The sequence below is a fragment of the Pseudophryne corroboree genome, chromosome 6 (assembly GCF_028390025.1).
Source record: "Pseudophryne corroboree isolate aPseCor3 chromosome 6, aPseCor3.hap2, whole genome shotgun sequence".
NCBI classification, from domain to species: Eukaryota; Metazoa; Chordata; class Amphibia; order Anura; family Myobatrachidae; genus Pseudophryne; species Pseudophryne corroboree.
The window spans coordinates 660798546-660818060 of NC_086449.1; positions in this window are offsets into that span (position 1 = coordinate 660798546).

Genomic DNA, 19515 nt, shown 5'->3' on the forward strand with positions numbered 1-19515 from the left:
TGTGTGTAACCCCTAACAGATGCGTTAATGCTGCGTAAGCACGCCGTCACACTGTAAGCACGGAGTAGCTACACGTGAGGCTGAATACACTTTATAACCCCTAGCAAGAAAGGAACACGACACCAATTGTATTTAAATATGTTGGGATCCGACCCACCAACAGTTATTTACTAAAAGGGGGTTACAACAATAATACAAATACAATAAGAGAAAGAGGCTACAATCAATGATACATACGTTTGTTTCGCCAGCGCCACCCGGTCCCGGTCCTCGGTCAATCAAGATAGATGACTTCCAGAGAATGTGTGACCGGCCAGGCAGCTTGGCTTTTTATACATTTGTCCAGTTCATGATACAATAGACACTGTATGCTCTTCTTCCATTGGTTCGGGGGTGGGACATATCCTGTGCACTGGGGATCATTGGTCTGCTCAAGCGGTGGGCGATGGCTAAGTCTTGAGATGTGATTTCTGTTGTTTGCATCTGTGTTCCCGCCCCATGACCAGTTATACCCACCACATTAATCATACATAAATCTGGTATTAATAATAACTTATTGTTGCAATATGTGACAATATTCTCATACCCACTGGATTACTGCTTATGTGACCCTGAACAATATGATCCCACACATGTTATGATTTTCCATTTCCATCCTCAAGATATACACACACACACACACACACACACACACACACACATATATATACACATACATACATATATACATACACACACATATATTCCTGCTATTACAATTTGTTAGGAAATATATATATATATATATATATATATATTTCCAAGAGTTTAGACTATAAATGTTATGCCTCAGATATCTAAATGTCTGGTATGTAGTTTGTCAGCTGTTGCTAATCGAGTTCTTTCAAGTTAAACAAGGTTTCTGTCTTGTGTCTTGGGTAGGATATTGTTTTCTTGTTTGCCCTGGCTTCTAGTAAAACAATGACAGTCCAGTGTTTACTGTCTTCGACAGAAACTGGACAACTCTAGAACAAATAGGATTTTAATACCTACCGGTAAATCCTTTTCTCTTAGTTCGTAGAGGATGCTGGGGTAACCATAAGAACCATGGGGTATAGACGGGATCTGCAGGAGACATGGGCACTTTAAGACTTTGAATGGGTGTGAACTGGCTCCTCCCTCTATGCCCCTCCTCCAGACTCCAGTTATAGGAACTTTGCCCAGGGAGACGGACATTTAGAGGAAAGGAATTATTGTTAAACTAAGGTGAGATACATACCAGCTCACACCGCAAATACGCCATGCAACATGGCATTCAATAGAACTCAAGCCAACGGCATGAACCATGTCAGCAACAGGCTAACTATAACCATAACACAACCTGTGTGTAACCATAACTAATGACTGCAGATACAGTACGCACTGGGACGGGCGCCCAGCATCCTCTATGGACTAAGAGAAAAGGATTTACCGGTAGGTATTAAAATCCTATTTTCTCATACATCCTAGAGGATGCTGGGGAACCATAAGAACCATGGGGTTATACCAAAGCTCTAGAACGGGCGGGAGAGTGCGGATGACTCTGCAGCACCGATTGACCAAACATGAGGTCCTCCTCGGTCAGGGTATCAAACTTGTAAAACTTAGCAAAAGTGTTTGAACCCTACCAAGAAGCTGCTCAGCAAAGTTGTAACGCTGTGTCAAAGTCAGAAAAATATCATGCTGCACGTTGCCATATATTCACCTCATGCGCTCGCCCGCTGCACATGCACTTTCTCTGGCGTGCGTGCACATATTCGCACTTCCGTGACGGCGCCCCTACGGGCGTGCGCTTGAACGCATGGTATGTGCATTTACGGTAGAGTTTGTGTGCGTCTAGCGAGCGACACAATCGCTACCTAATAAATCCACATAGCAGGTTTAATAGATAATGTTCCCCTTAATAGTAACAGTAAGTTTGGTTAGTGTAGTTGGTCCCTGGACAAAGGAATTCCTCTTTTTGTTGTACGAAGGGCCAGACAGGGTTTGAGCAGATGTGTTTGGTACCTAACCGAAGAGTATTTTAATAGCAACAATCCGGTGTTGGTTAGGTAAAGATTAATCGCTCCTGCATATAGTTATGGCCATTAGTAGTTTCTGGACATTTCTTATATTTGCAGTTCATTATCCATGCGGCGGGAATCCAGCGATTCCCTCCCACCTGAGCTGTTTGTAATAGTCACAGCCCACCTGTTCAAACTAACCTATGACCTTTTGTTATGATGCGAGGAGACATTCCTGTGTCCAATGAACAATGAGATTATAGGTCCCTTTGTAGTATACTGTATGCAGTGTATATAAGATCAGCCAGCCTGGACAGCTCACTCTCTCACTCCACAAACGGTTTTCATATTGACTAACTTGGAGCTGGTACCAGGAATAGCGCAGCGATCGTTCCCAGTGTGCGTAAGTAATTCTCTGAAATCAACTCGCTCTTTGTTTGTATTGGCCATATTCTCTCTCTCTGTTATAGTATAAGATTGTAACGTTATTATATATTTCTGTCTTGATATTCTGTTAGAATTATATGTTAGTTTGTAGTGCATGACTTGTGAACTGTTTTCCCTTTTCCGATATAACTAAAAGCTTGTTAGTAAAGGTGTTGGAACCTTAGCACGGTATCGTGTGTTCATTACATTGCAGTGGGTAATAGGAGCGTCTCGATCGCTCAAACAGCTTTAGCATTGACAAGGTTAAGCAGCGTTATATCGCTACAGTGTTTCAGTACAAGGTTTACAGTATAAGAGTATCCTTTCTGTGTGTTACATTCAAGGTTTACTGATTGTCATCTTGTGAGCGTCTGCGCCGCTCGTGATCTCCTCGTGGTCTCGAGCGTCCGCTACGCTGGTAGCGTAGCATTACGGTAGTCGCCCGCCTATAGCGTGCTCGACACCACGCATTAAGCTGTGAGCGAGCGTGCCGCATGTGCATCTCGATCACGGCCGAGCGTATGCTACGCTAAGTGCGTACCCTTACGGTACCCCATACGCCAATTGCGTACTGAGTCTCTTACCCATATAGTGAAGGTTATAAGGTAATCACAATCAGCATTATCAATTGGCGGCTCGCCCGTCCTCCACATATCCACACTGACGAAAGCAGACGTTATCTGCCAGCAAGGGCGGGAAGGCAGTAGTGCTGGCTAGATAAGCGTCTGTTTTCGCTACGTTGTAGGAGTGCTGGTGGAATCCGGAACCGGAGGTAAGAACAATACGCTATTGTCTTTTTTTTTTTTTTTAAACTGTTTTATTTCTGTCTTGCGTACGCACGCACGCATACATCTGCATTTCTTTTCATTTGTGTATTTTCACATCACTCTCCTGGTTGCCATTTCATAATTGATAACGTGCTGAGAAAGATTTGTTGCTATTGGTAGTTAAAGAGTAAAAATAATACATTAAGAGGTAATTTGTAAAACACGCACACAGCTTTGCCTAAAGACATAAGGAAAGACCTGTGTGGTGCTCGGTAGATGATTACAGTTAAAAATCATCTACATTGATATAAAAGTGTTAATTGTATTTCTGTGGACATATCTGGCTGGCGTACACGTGTCTCTAACAAAAGGGTGAGACTAGCGTACGCGACGCAAGGGCCGACGCACGGAGCGTATATTACGCAACGGAGCATCTGGGTACGCCCACATAATACAAATCACACGATAGTATTGTTTTAGTTAGGCGATAAGGAGGCAACGCAATAATAGCGCAAATCGATCTCAGTGTCCAAAATTTTAAGCTAATAGATCCTTCTCTAATTTGCGACTCATCTGGACTAGACTGTGTTACTGAATGAAAGGGATTTCTGCGCAGAAACGAAAGTAAAGAGTATATGAGGTGAAAGAGTGTGTATACATATATATAAGTTTCTAAAATTTTTGGGGTTGAACCACAGGAAATCATCGAGTTCTCGTGATGTACATACGTGTAAGTGACTGCATGGTGGCTTGGGAGGCATCCCTTGTTAAACATTTAAAAAAAAAGAGCATTAGAGTATAGCAGACCAGGAGGTCTAGGTACAGCAGACTAAGAAATCCGCTATAGATAAAAGGAGCACAACACCAGAAAGGGTTGGTGCGGTACCCATATAGGCCATTAAGCTCTGGCCAGCCACAATTTTCGATTCCACTGGTCGCTCCGCACATAAGATTAGTTGCTTATGTGCAGAACGATTGTACCGCACGTAATTGTGTGCATTAGTTAGTAACTTGACCCAGTACCATTTGCGTACGCTAGAGGGGTCATAAACGCTATTTGTACATTCTAACGTGATTTGTGTAATTTTTTTTATTTTAAGGGAGGTTCGCTGGTCACTCGGGAACTATCCAACAACCAATAGTTACTGGAAAGGGTTAAGTACTCTTCGGATCACACCCACATGTTCCAGTAAATAGAGGTTCAGGTCACAGGGGCCCTAGGTCGAGTACGCCAGCGCTAAGGCAGTGTGTGGGCATATTGGTCGACGCGGGCGAGTGAGTGGAGTACTCGGTAAACTTCCGCCGCCGGCCTACCCCGGACATCTTGGTTTTTGTAAGGGTTCGCTGAAGACCCTGATTTGAAGGTCAGAGGTAGTGAAAGCAACACCTGCAAAGATGGGGGCCAGTTGTTCAGGTAGGGGGCGATCAACCTCGGTTCGGGTTGACTTAGTAAACCGACCAATCGGGTCGGCAAGGTATGTAATGTGTGAGAAATACGGTTCACACACAGAGGTTTTGTGCGATGAATGGGAAAGAATGACTGTGCATGATGGGGAAAAGTTCCCACGGGTAGGCAGTTTTAGCCCAGATGTGTTACAAAATCTAAGGAGAAGGATATGTCTCATTAAATCTGCAAAGAGACGGATCAAACATTATGATTATTTACAGTTATGGCAACAGGAGGGTGAAATACAGAGAGGATTGGCTCAAGCGGGTGGATCTAACCCTATCAGAAAACTGATAGCCACCGCGCCACCACCACCATACATAACGGGAGAGCAGGTGGTTACAGAGAATGGCACACTGGTGAATGATAAACATGCACTTAGTAACTGTATAAATGTTAAGAATAATGTGACTAAGATTATTGATGCAAATACTAATCCGTGCAAGCTGTACCCTGTTTTAAACTTTCCCCAGGAGTGTGATCAAGAGGATGAGTCAACAACAATATCGGCACTCTCTCTAGCAGCCACCATAGCAGAAACAACAGTGGGCACGGCCCAGCCAGTAAGAGCAGTATCAAAGGCCCCTAGTGGAGGGACAGGTGAGGTCGTATCAACTGGTAAGTACGGCACCATACACTATGCTGAAACCATTTCACCTCATGTTGTAGAATCTACTCAGAATGATGTTATTGGACTTAATCCCGTTAGGGTAATTGCAGTGCCAAATGAGAAAACTGACACTTCAGGAGTCACTCCTGTCAGAAACATCGCCATGCACTGCCCTTTTTCCCGAATGGAATTAAGAGCAATGGTGTCTGAATTCCCTGATCCTAGGAAAGATCTAGTTGCTAGCCAGAAATACATTAGAGAACTAGGAAATACTGTGGAGCCCAATAACAAAGACTGGCAGATATTGCTGAGGGCATGTTTACCCTCCAATGTCTACTCAGCAAGATTTTTAGCTGACTGTAAATTAGATGAAGAGGTACCCCTTACGGATGTGTACAACCAAGATAATGTAAAGAGAATAAATTTACAGTTAAAAGAGTATTTTCCAGCTGTTGCCAAATGGAACAATTTTTTTTCCATCAAACAAAAAGAGGGAGAAACAGCTGCTGATTATTTTCATCGGGCACTACAGGAAATGGCTAAGTATACAGGCATAGAAGACATTAAGACAAATGTGAATCATAGAGAAGTAGCAGTATCTGTGTTAATGGATGGTTTAAAGGAAGTATTGAGGACAAGGGTACAGACCACCCAACCATGTTGGCGAGGTCTGTCGGTGGCTACTTTGAGAGAGGCCACTATTGATCATGATCGGAAAATCACCAGACACAGGGAGTCACAAAGTGATAAGTTAATGGCCGTAAGTATACAGGCCCTGACCACAAGGCCACCTCTGTATAAATCTCCGACCCCTGTGGGTAAGTCAAATGTGGTAACTTGTTATTACTGTCATAAAGAGGGACATTTTGCACGAGACTGTAGATCGAAAAATGCACAAAAATCATATCAACCCCCTAGACAACGACATGACACACGAAATTGGGATCAAGGACCGCAGAGACGGAGTTATGAGCCACATGCAGGGGAAACAAGAAGGTATCCCCCAAGGAGAGACTGGCAAGTCTCCGACAGTTCCCATTTACCCCCTTCACAGGTAATAGCTGCCAGAGCGATACAGGGAGGTCACCATACACCATAGGGGTGTGGCCACACCTGTAATCTGCAGCCAGTGAAATTGATTGCGAGCCTTGGAAGTGAACCCGAGGTCACAATTGATGTAGCTGGTAAATCTCTAAATTTCCTTGTAGATACGGGGGCGGCCAAGTCAGTGATAAATTCGACCGTGGGCATGAGAACCACTGGTAAAACAATTCCAGCCATGGGAGTAACAGGAGTAGTACGACAATACCCTTTAAGCAAACCAACAGAGGTTACGATAGGGCCTTTGCATACCAAGCATTCTTTTCTGCTGGCTGCATCGGCTCCGACTAATCTCTTAGGGAGAGATTTACTGTGCAAAATGGGATGCGTCATATACTGTACTCCTGAAGGTGTGTTCTTGGACATACCCGAAAACCACGCTCAGGAAGCGCAAGATATGCTAGACTCCCCAACAAGATTAATGTCACACACTGTTATTGTAAATAAAGAAAACCAAAAAAATATATATACTCGGCGCCTGTTCCTTTAGACCACTGGCAAACTTACACCTGAGACTGGGCTGCAGCTTCCTAATCAGGGTTATTGCAAACACCCTTTGTAGCAAGCAAACTAAAATATTAAAACCAAGGTTTCAATAGGAAGCGCTGTCCAGTCATAAATCAATTAAACAAATCACTTTAATTCCACAAACAACATATATGGCCATATATTGACATAAAATATGAAATTCATAAGAATTTAACACAGTAATAACAAATGGATCGTTAAAATTGCAAATCAATTGTTAATCAATTAGTGTTGCTCAAAAATCACAGGCATGCAGTCCTATTTACTTATGTGGTTAGTCATCCACTCCTGATTTATATTCAAATAGCCAAATGGCAGTCTTAATTACTGGGTCCAGACAGTGCACGTGTCCTTTAGGAACAATATTCAATGTCCTCCTACACCCGTATTTAGCAATTAACGGGGGCTTTTCAAAGCGGGGACTGTTATTCCTTATAACTGTATCCCAGCACTGTTCACTCTTTGCTGAGTGTTAGAAAGTTCTCCTCCCTCCCGTATCTCTCTTACCGGGGGTGTCTTGCTGAGTGGAGATTTTTCTTAAGGGTATTTTGGACCCAGGGTATCTCTCATCCAGAGAGCACTCAACCCGCCTTTTCGCTTCTCTCCTCTGCAGTGTCCGTGCATCCGCTGGTCCCAGCTCTATCACAGCGGCAGACGAGCACTCGCACTCCCAGACTGCCGGACTGCTACGCCCAATCACGTGACGCGTTTCTCCGCCTCTCCGTTTCCGGATACTCGGCGGCTTCCTCAGACGTATGTATTGAGTGTCCAGCTAGGTGCTATTTATCCTCCTTTCGTTATATCTCTCTGCCGGCGGTCTCATTACACCTGGGTGCATACATTGGTTTAATTCAATTAATCATTAAAACGAGCACCTACTACCGGCTTCCGTTACTTGCGTTCCACCTGCGGACATTTTGCGTTCCAACCTGTCATCACTGCATAAAACATTTATAATGATAAAAAAAAAAAAGGTCTTAAAAACCCGATCTAGTACAATAATTACCACAAAAAATATTTTAAACAAATAAATATAATATATAATATACAATATATGTTTATATAAAAAAATTAAAAATAAAATATATATATATAAAAATCAGATGTATGTCTGCCAGTTAGTCCTACCATTCATAAATATATACATATAATAACCTCCAATATATTGTCAGGAAAGAAGGGGGTAGAGGGGGGGGGAGGGGGGGGAAGGGGGGAGAAAGAGGGGGGTTTTATACATTATTAAGTTCGATTGTATCATTCAGGCCTCCTGGTGTAAGGGTCCTCATACTAAAAATCCAAAAAGCCTCCCGTCTACATAGACGGTTATACCTATTTTGAGCAACACTAATTGATTAACAATTGATTTGCAATTTTAACGATCCATTTGTTATTACTGTGTTAAATTCTTATGAATTTCATATTTTATGTCAATATATGGCCATATATGTTGTTTGTGGAATTAAAGTGATTTGTTTAATTGATTTATGACTGGACAGCGCTTCCTATTGAAACCTTGGTTTTAATATTTTAGTTTGCGTGTTATTGTAAATAGGTGTCCGTCCAAGGTAGAGGAAATGATTTCCCAGATACCAGAGTCACTGTGGACCAAGGATGGACAAGACACTGGATTGATGGCAAATGTAGCCCCAGTAGTTGTGCAAGTAAAAGATGGTAGGATAGCTCCAAAAATCCCACAATATCCTCTGAAGCCAGAGGTGGAGTTAGGAGTTTACCCTGTAATAAAGCGCTTGCTACAACAGGGCATTCTGGTAAGGACGTCCAGCACTGCAAATAGTCCCATCTTCCCTGTTAAAAAGAGTGGGGGGAGGGGTTACAGATTAGTGCAGGATCTAAGAGGGGTCAACAAAATAGTTGAGAGTCAATTCCCCGTAGTGCCAAATCCAGCTGTTATCCTAATGCAAATCCCTCCCAATGCCAAATTTTTCACTGTAATTGACCTCTGCTCCGCTTTCTTCTCGGTACCTCTGCACCCTGACAGTCAATACTTATTTGCATTTACATACAGAGGAGTTCAATATACATGGATTAGCTTACCACAAGGTTTCATAGACAGTCCAAGTATCTTCTCACAAGCTTTGCATGACTGTTTACAGTCTTTCCAACCAGAGAGTGGATCAGTATTGATCCAGTACGTGGATGATTTACTACTGTGTTCAGATTCACTGGAAGCATCCCTGAGAGATACGAAACAGCTCCTGTTTCATCTTTCAGACACAGGACACAAGGTTTCCAAGGACAAGTTACAATTATGCCAGGCCCGGGTGAAGTATTTGGGACACTGTCTGACACAAGGACTGAGACACCTCACCGCTGATAGAATTCAAGCAATTCGTGACATGACCCTGCCACAAACCCAGCAACAGATTAGAACGTTTTTAGGAATGTGTGGGTATTGCCGTAACTGGATCCCAGGTTTTTCCATACTAGCCCTACCTTTGCAGGAGATGGTCTCATCAAGTAAACCTGATCGGATTTCGCACACAGACGAATCTGAGATGGCATTTGAAAGACTAAAACAGTGCCTAACACAGGCACCGGCATTAGGTATGCCTGACTATGGGAAACCCTTTGAGCTGTACAGAACAGAGTGCTGGTTGCGCAGCAGGTGTCTTAACCCAGAAGCATGGTGATGCCAGCAGGCCGGTAGCCTACTACAGCGCTCAGCTAGATATGGTAGCGCGATCCCTCCCCACATGCTTGCGAAGCGTTGCAGCAATAGCATTGCTAGTTACGAAAAGCGAAGATGTAGTGCTAGGACACAACCTCACAATTCATACACCACATGCAGTGTCAGCCTTACTGAATTCTGCCCAAACCAGACACGTCTCATCAGCGCGGTTTACAAGATGGGAATTGGCATTGATGGCCCCCGTAAACATTACCATAAGGAGATGCAGCGCATTAAATCCTGCAACGTATGTCCCAGGTGTGCCTGAACAGGCACAAAGGGTGGAGGATGAGAGTGATGGTGAAGGAGGATTTAATACAGGGGATGACACGCATGATTGTATGGAATATTTGACCCAAAATTTCACGGCAAGGCCTGACATCAGTGACAACCCTACAATAACACTTTGGTATACAAATAGCGCTGATAACAGTATTCACATAGAATTGGCTTACATCAACAACAATATCCTATTGTTATTTGACCAAAGGAGATGCTGTGAGTAGCAGGCCACTGACGGACAATATGTTCGTATCGCAGATGTATTCACCTCATGAAGAGGAAAGAAGTCACCTTTAAATATTCCAAAAACAAATGGACATGGTGCAAGTACAGCCAGATAATTGGATAAAAAGGTGATTTTTAATATAACAAACTCACAGAGAAAAGAAATAGGCATGTAACCACTATTGTGGGTTAGGACATAGGACCAGGCATCAACACCGTTACCCTCCCAGTTCTTTGGCAAGGAAGCAGATCAGAGTTCCGGAATCTCGAACCCACTGGTAACAGGAAGCTGTATTGGTCCAACAATAGTCCCCAAAAACGTCAGTTTCTGGGGACTATTGTTGGACCAATACAGCTTCCTGTTACCAGTGGGTTCGAGATTCCGGAACTCTGATCTGCTTCCTTGCCAAAGAACTGGGAGGGTAACGGTGTTGATGCCTGGTCCTATGTCCTAACCCACAATAGTGGTTACATGCCTATTTCTTTTCTCTGTTTGTGAGTTTGTTATATTAAAAATCACCTTTTTATCCAATTATCTGGCTGTACTTGCACCATGTCCATTTGTTTTTGGAATATTTAAAGGTGACTTCTTTCCTCTTCATGAGGTGAATACATCTGCAATACGAACATATTGTCCGTCAGTGGCCTGCTACTCACAGCATCTCCTTTGGTCAAATAACAATAGGATATTGTTGTTGATGTAAGCCAATTCTATGTGAATACTGTTATCAGCGCTATTTGTATACCAAAGTGTTATTGTATGTTTGACTGTTTTGAGACTGGTGAGGAGTCTTATATAGGTGTACATAAGCTGCAGTTAATTATTGGCGCGGTGTGCAAATTACCCCTTTTTTCCATCAGTGACAACCCACTGGAAGATGTAGATTTTACTTTCTACACTGACGGTAGTTGTCACAGACAGACGGACTCGGGAGACTTGTGTACTGGATACGCAGTCGTAGATGACCAAGGTACCATAGAAGCAGAACCGCTAGGCCCACCACACTCAGCACAAGTTGCTGAACTGGTTGCCCTAACCAGAGCATGTGAATTGGCTAAGGGCAAGTCAGCCAATATCTACACAGATTCTAGGTACGCATTCGGAGTAGTCCATGATTTCGGGGCCCTATGGCGCCTCAGAAATTTCATGATGGCAGCTGGCACACCCGTAGCGCATGAAGCCCACATCAAAAGACGTCTAACAGCGATACAGGAACCCGACAGAGTGGCTGTTATCAAGTGTAAAGCTCACACATACAGCCAAGACCCGGTATCACTTGGTAACAGCCGAGCAGACGAAGCTGCTAAATCAGCAGCTAGTAACCCCATACAAGCAGACAGTACACAATTAATGGTATTTAATACTGTAAACACACAGAAATTGTGTGAAATGCAAAATTTGTGTTCTCCACAGGAAAAGGCAGTTTGGAGGTCAAAAGGATATGGCCAGGAGTCCTCAGGACTCTGGACAGATGGACAGGATAAACCAGTGGCACCCAGAGCATACCTTCCAAGTCTAGCGGAAGCGGCACACGGGCTGACTCATCTAGGCAAAGAAGGGATGTGTAAGCTAGTAAGAGCTTATTGGTGCGCCCCAGGATTTTCTTCCCATGCGGGTAAAAGAGCGATGACATGCCTCTCCTGCTTGAGGAAGAATATCGGAAAGGCAATACCAACAGAACCATCCCATATCCCTCCAACAGATGGCCCTTTCCAGGTAATACAAATTGATTTCATACAATTGCCACCTTGTAGAAATTTAAAATATGTTTTGGTCTGTATTGATGTGTTCTCAAATTGGGTCGAAGCATTTCCTGCGGCCACAAATACCGCTGTATTTACTGCAAAGAAAATTGTGCAGGAATTTGTGTGTAGGTACGGTATCCCTAGAATAATTGAAAGTGATAGGGGTACCCATTTTACAGGTGAAGTCTTTCAAACAATGTGTAAGTTGATGGGAATTAATAGTAAGCTGCATACTCCGTACCGCCCCCAGGCGAGCGCGAAGGTGGAAAGAGTAAACAGCACTATTAAAAATAAATTGAGCAAGGTAATGACTGAAACAGGACTGTTGTGGCCGGAAGCTTTGCCAATTGTATTATACAGCATCAGAACCACTCCCAGATCCCCTCTTAATCTGTCTCCCTTTGAAATTCTATTTGGTCGACAACCCCATGTTATGATTAACCCCCAGGATGATTTGAAATGTAACAATGAAGTAACCGTAAAGTACTTGGTTAAGATGAGTAAGCAATTGAGGAATCAGAATAATCTAAAGTTGGTGATTCCTGATTTGCCGGACAGTAATTGTCATGACATTGAACCTGGGGATTATGTAATGATACGGAATTTTCTACGCTCAGGTTGCCTTATTGACAGATGGGAAGGACCATATCAAGTCTTATTGACCAGCACAACAGCATTGAAGGTTGCCGAGAGAGAGACTTGGGTCCATTCGTCTCATTGTAAAAAGGTCACTGACCCAGAGAGGTCCCGTGATAAAGAACAGACGGTAGAGGTTGTATCACTAGAGTGTCTGTTCAGGGAGGATTGAGACGACACCTGAGCGCTGAGAATAACAAGACCGGAAGCTTGTCGAGCCAGATTTCTTTTTCCCATTTGTTATTTTCTTCAGTTCCCACCTCCCTCCTATTTCCTTTCCCCCTTCTTATTTTTCTCCTTTTACTCCTCTAAGATGGACTTGCCCCAAGAGACTGTGATCCGGATTTTCCTGTTGACCATGATGTTGACCAGAGCAGTCTGTTTCGGTGAGAGTACCATGGAGGTCGAGAAAGGATCGGGAATGGGTTCTGATGACCAGGATGCAGGCGTAAATTTCCAAGAGCAACATAATCACCGAGTAAAGGCGAGTATCAGAAAACGATCTGGTAGCATTGACAATAGAAGGAATTGTGAAGGATTGTTAGCTGAAGAAAACTGCATCTGTAGGCATTGTGATAACGTAGTTAAGGATGGATGCATCAAGAAATGTCAGTCCAGTTTTAATATCCATATGGACCGGCATCCATTGAGTGACTATCACTCCTTAGTGGGTAAAGTGTTAAACCAGACAGACTGTTGGGTATGCTCTGAAGTACCTCAAGGCCATAGCAAATCAGGACTAGTACCATTCCCTTTAACGGTAGGAGAGGTACTTGAGCTAAGTGGTGGGAGGCCGGTGGACAGGAGGTTTAATATCTCTAGCCCTCCTAGTTTGAAGCTCCACCAATATCATGTGGATAGGTCCTTAGTGTGCTTTAACATTTCCAATCCCCGAAAGCCGGGAAATTGGGAAGTGTCATGGAGTAATCAAACCATGACATTTTCACATAGAGCCGACAGAATGCCCATAGACACACAACTTATACGCCAGATAGCCGACCATAGGAAATTCTTTCGGTATAGGTACACCTTAGGAAGTAGGATCATGCGAGTTGGAGAAGTATCACCAGGATACTGTGCACAGATCGTACGAACTGATACGTGTACTAAACAGATGGAAGGATTAGGGTTAGGAGATTTCATATGGAAAATTTGTAATATGGTAATGTCATACTCCGTCCCATATGTTCTCCCCGATGATGCATATTTCATATGCGGGAGGAAGGCGTGTAAGTGGCTTGCCCCAAACTCAGAGGGATTATGTTATATTGGAAAAGTACTGCCTGAAGTAATGACTGTATCCCATAACAAAATGAAAGATATTCACCGCGGTGCACAAGCTCCTTATACTCACACCCATTACGAGCACATCGTTAAACGGCACCTGATAGAAAGAACAGAGCAACCCGGCCTCTGACCTGATCCATGAATCCACCGGGATTCAAGTCCTACTCGCGTTAGATATCACTCGTACCGCCAGAGGAGTGTTGAATTATAGATATATATATGCGCTTGCAAATTTATTAGACAATATCACCGAAATGTATGACGACACATTCAGGTATACTGGGAGAGAGTTACAAGCCTACAAAACAGAACTGGTTCAGCATAGGATGATTCTCAATTACCTCACAGCTGTGACAGGCGGGTATTGTGTTACCCTAGCGACTCAGTATGGAATAAAGTGCTGCACGTACATTACAAACAGCACGGAGGACCCAGCCGAGGTCATAGACCAAAAGATGGATGACATTTTACAATTAAAGTGGGAGTTCCGAAGGAGACATAATCTCACCCTCGCCGCTGTGGTTAATGAGCTGACCGGTTGGGTGTCATGGTTGAACACACGAAATTGGTTCTCGGGCTTAGGAGAATGGGCCCAAGGTATTATCATGGATGTAGGGAAGTTTCTCTTGTGTATATTGGGAGTCGTCATATTTATTGGCCTGATATTTAGATGCGTTCGGATTTTAACCAAGTGTAAACGTAGTACCCGACTGATGAGTCTAAGGAGTGAAGACACTGTAATTACAACTACTAATTTGATTTATGACCCAACGATAGAGACAATGTCGTGATGAAAATGTGATTCCACGGTCCGTTTCTTTCACCCGTTTCTCCTTTGTTTTCCTCCAAGGTACGAAGAAATCCGCTTGGAAGAAGAATTTGACAACCTTTTACACAGACCACTGATGGACAATGCCATAGACCCCCAATATCCCTAGTGACTTTAACTTTTACGATAGCCCAATACTTCAAAGATTGTAAGTCTATGGACATTGAGAAAGCTTTTTGCTCATCATTCAAAGCAAAGGCATCGGGAGACTACAGGCAACATGTACATCGAGACAAGACACAAGACAAGACACAAGACAAGACCTCAATCAGCAAATGTATATTAAACTCACATAGTTTATGACTGCATTTACCATAATTGCTTCTTATCTTCATTTCTACAACCTTCAGGTAATGACACACATAGACGATAGGGAATATAGACTCAGATATCAGCACTCACATACCCCCCCATTCATGTATCATCAACTAAAATGTGCTCCCCCATTTTGTTACAACCAAAAGCCGAAAAGAGCTCGGTAAAGTTTGACAGCCCATCCACAGACCCTTGATACGGGATAAGAAGGAATTCAAATGTATACTTCGCAATACCTCGAAGCTTGATTTAAAACACGTACGGCACGATGATACATGACCCCTCAAACATGGACTCATACACACATGCTTCTACTATCTCACTAGGTCATACTTTTTTTCCCCACCTTCTTCTCTTCACCCTTACCCAATCATAGAAATGTATTACATATGACATATATTTTTCTCTTTTTGAACTGTTTTAGGAAGTGGCAGTTATTGATGACTGCCAAAGGGTGGACTGTCAAAGGCAGAAAAATATCATGCTGCACGTTGCCATATATTCACCTCATGCGCTCGCCCGCTGCACATGCACTTTCTCTGGCGTGCGTGCACATATTTGCAGTTGCGTGACGGCGCCCCTACGGGCGTGCGCTTGAACGCATGGTATGTGCATTTACGGTAGAGTTTGTGTGCGTCTAGCGAGCGACACAATCGCTACCTAATAAATCCATATAGCAGGTTTAATAGATAATGTTCCCCTTAATGGTAACAGTAAGTTTGGTTAGTGTAGTTGGTCCCTGGACAAAGGAATTCCTCTTTTTGTTGTACGAAGGGCCAGACAGGGTTTGAGCAGATGTGTTTGGTACCTAACCGAAGAGTATTTTAATAGCAACAATCCGGTGTTGGTTAGGTAAAGATTAATCGCTCCTGCATATAGTTATGGCCATTAGTAGTTTCTGGACATTTCTTATATTTGCAGTTCATTATCCATGCGGCGGGAATCCGGCGATTCCCTCCCACCTGAGCTGTTTGTAATAGTCACAGCCCACCTGTTCAAACTAACCTATGACCTTTTGTTATGATGCGAGGAGACATTCCTGTGTCCAATGAACAATGAGATTATAGGTCCCTTTGTAGTATACTGTATGCAGTGTATATAAGATCAGCCAGCCTGGACAGCTCACTCTCTCACTCCACAAACGGTTTTCATATTGACTAACTTGGAGCTGGTACCAGGAATAGCGCAGCGATCGTTCCCAGTGTGCGTAAGTAATTCTCTGAAATCAACTCGCTCTTTCTTTGTATTGGCCATATTCTCTCTCTGTTATAGTATAAGATTGTAACGTTATATATTTCTGTCTAGATATTCTGTTAGAATTATATGTTAGTTTGTAGTGCATGACTTGTAAACTGTTTTCCCTTTTCCGATATAACTAAATGCTTGTTAGTAAAGGTGTTGGAACCTTAGCACGGTATCGTGTGTTCATTACATTGCAGTGGGTAATAGGAGCGTCTCGATCGCTCAAACAGCTTTAGCATTGACAAGGTTAAGCAGCGTTATATCGCTACAGTGTTTCAGTACAAGGTTTACAGTATAAGAGTATCCTTTCTGTGTGTTACATTCAAGGTTTACTGATTGTCATCTTGTGAGCGTCTGCGCCGCTCGTGATCTCCTCGTGGTCTCGAGCGTCCGCTACGCTGGTAGCGTAGCATTACGGTAGTCGCCCGCCTATAGCGTGCTCGACACCACGCATTAAGCTGTGAGCGAGCGTGCCGCATGTGCGTCTCGATCACGGCCGAGCATATGCTACGCTAAGTGCGTACCCTTACGGTACCCCATACGCCAATTGCGTACTGAGTCTCTTACCCATATAGTGAAGGTTATAAGGTAATCAAAATCAGCATTATCAGCTGAGACCCCCCGGGCAGCCGGCCAGGACGCGCCCACCTTCCTAGTAGAATGGGCCTTCACCGATTTCGGTAACGGCAATCCAGACGTAGAATGAGCCCACTGAATCGTAGCACAAATCCAGCGTGCAATAGTCTGTTTGGAAGCAGGAGCCCCAATCTTGTTGGGATCATACAGGACAAACAGAGCCTCCGTTTTCCTAATCTGAGCCGTTCTGGCGACATAAATTTTTAAAGCTCTGACCACATCGAGAGACTTCGACTCCACTAAGACGTCAGTAGCCACTGGCATCACAATAGGCAGAAATTGTTGACGAGTCCTCAACTCTGCTCTATCTTCATGGAAGATCAAATAAGGGCTCTTGTGAGACAAGGTCGCTAACTCCGATACCCGCCTTATGGATGCCAAGGCCAACAGCATGACCACTTTCCAAGTGACAAATTTTAACTCTACCTTCTGTAAAGGTTCAAACCAATGTGATTGAAGGAACTGCAACAACACATTAAGATCACATGGTGCCACTGGAGGCACAAAGGGAGGCTGGATGTGCAACACACCTTTCACGAAAGTCTGAACTTCTGGAAGGGAGGCCAATTGTTTTTGAAAGAAAACCGATAAGGCTGAAATCTGTACTTTAATTGAGCCCAACTTTAAGCCGGCATCCACACCTGCTTGTAGAAAATGGAGAAAACGTCTTAACTGAAATTCTTCCATAGGAGCCTTCTTGGATTCACACCAAGACACATATTTTCTCCAAATACGGTGGTAATTGTTAGGCGCCGTGGTCCGCGATGTCTCTTTGTCTCCCATTAAGACCTGAGGGGCATCGGAGTTGGGCAGACGTAATCCGCCCTTCAACGCGGCTGCCATGGGCTCAAGCAACCATAGTCTCGCAAGAGATTTCTGACAGCACGGGCGAGACAACGGAGTTAGGGCGCCAGGGGCTATTTCCATTCCTGCTCCCTTTCCCAGCATTACGTTCCAGTGCTCAGGTCCTTGCTATAAGATCTCCTCAGACCAGAGTGCTGGAATCATAACATTATTACCGACCATACCAAAACTTAAAATTAAACGGGGTTTAATTTTTTCTCATTCTGTTTTTGTGAGAGTTTATCGGCCTCATGAATCCGACAGGTTTAGGGCCAAATCCCGGTCAGCTCTTAGTCGGCCAGATTCAAGAACTTACTCAGATGGTTCAGGATCTTTCTCTTTGGGTGAGATCGCAGGAAGATCTTTTGTGAGCCTCCCCGAAGGTAGTCCCTGAACCAAAGATGCATTTGCCCGACCGTTTTTCCGGTGATAGAAAATAATTTTTTAATTTTAAAGAATCCTGTAAACTTTATTTTCGTTTAAGACCTACATCCTCTGGTAATGAATCTCAGCGGGTTGGGATTATTATTTCTTTACTCCAGGGGGATCCTCAGACTTGGGCATTTGGTTTAAGAACTGAGGATCCTGCGTTGTTATCTGTAGACGCCTTTTTTAAGTCATTAGGGCTCTTGTATGATGATCCAGATAGAGAGGCGTCCGCTGAGAGTCATCTGCGCGCTCTCAAACAAGGTAGAAATCCTGCAGAGGTTTATTGTACCGAGTTTCGCCGTTGGTCGAACGACTGTGGCTGGAATGACCCGGCCCTGCGCAGTCAGTTTCGCCTCGGTTTATCTGAATTTATTAAAGACAGTCTCCTTCAGTACCCCGCTCCTGAGACTCTCGATAAACTCATGGAGCTTGCTATAAAGATTGATCGTCGTCTCCGAGAGCGGAGGGCTGAAAGAGGAACTGTAAGGTCTAGTCCTTGTGTATATACCTTCCCAGAGGACGTCGAGGAGCCCATGCAGATGGGTCTCTCCCAGCTGTCTCCTGAGGAAAGAACCAGAAGACAAAATTCCGGTCTTTGTTTATACTGTGGTGGTAAGGGACATTTTGCTCGTAACTGCCCGAGCAAGTCGGGAAACGCTCTGACCAGGTGAATTGTGAGGGGGTTCACTTAGGTCTGCAGCTTATCTCCTCAAACAACTCTTTTAATCCCTGTTAAGGTTTCCTTTGGCAGCCTCAGTTCTTTGGTGTCGGCTTTTGTCGACAGTGGAGCTGCAGGAAACGTTATGAATTTAACTTGGGCTAAGGCCTTAGGCATTCCGCAGTTACCGTTAGATAGATGTATCACCATGCACGGCTTAGATGGGGGTCCGCTTTCCAATGGGGTAATTACTCACCATACACCTCCAGTAGTACTTACAGTAGGAGCCTTACATTCCGAAGATATTGAATTCTACCTTACACATTTCCCGGCAGTTCCTGTTGTTTTGGGTCACCCTTGGCTTGCCTTTCATAATCCCACCATTGATTGGCGGTCCGGGGAGATTTCCCAATGGGGTACTTTTTGTGCTAAAGAATGTATTTCGTATCCAGTCAGAGTTGCAGCAGTCGTCCCAGAGCTCATTCCTGTGGAATACCAGGAGTTTGCCGATGTCTTCTCCAAAGGCAATGCGGACGTTCTGCCTCCCCATCGGCCTTATGATTGTGCAATTGAGCTAGTTCCAGGTGCCACTTGCCTAAGGGGAGATTATATGCCTTGTCCGGGCCAGAAACCACGGCCATGAATAATTATATTCAGGAAAGCCTTAAGAAGGGATTTATTAGACCATCAAAATCTCCTTTAAGTGCAGGTTTTTTCTTTGTGGAGAAAAAAGATGGCTCGCTTAGACCATGCATTCATTTTAGGGCCCTGAATAAGATCTCCGTTAAAAACACCTAT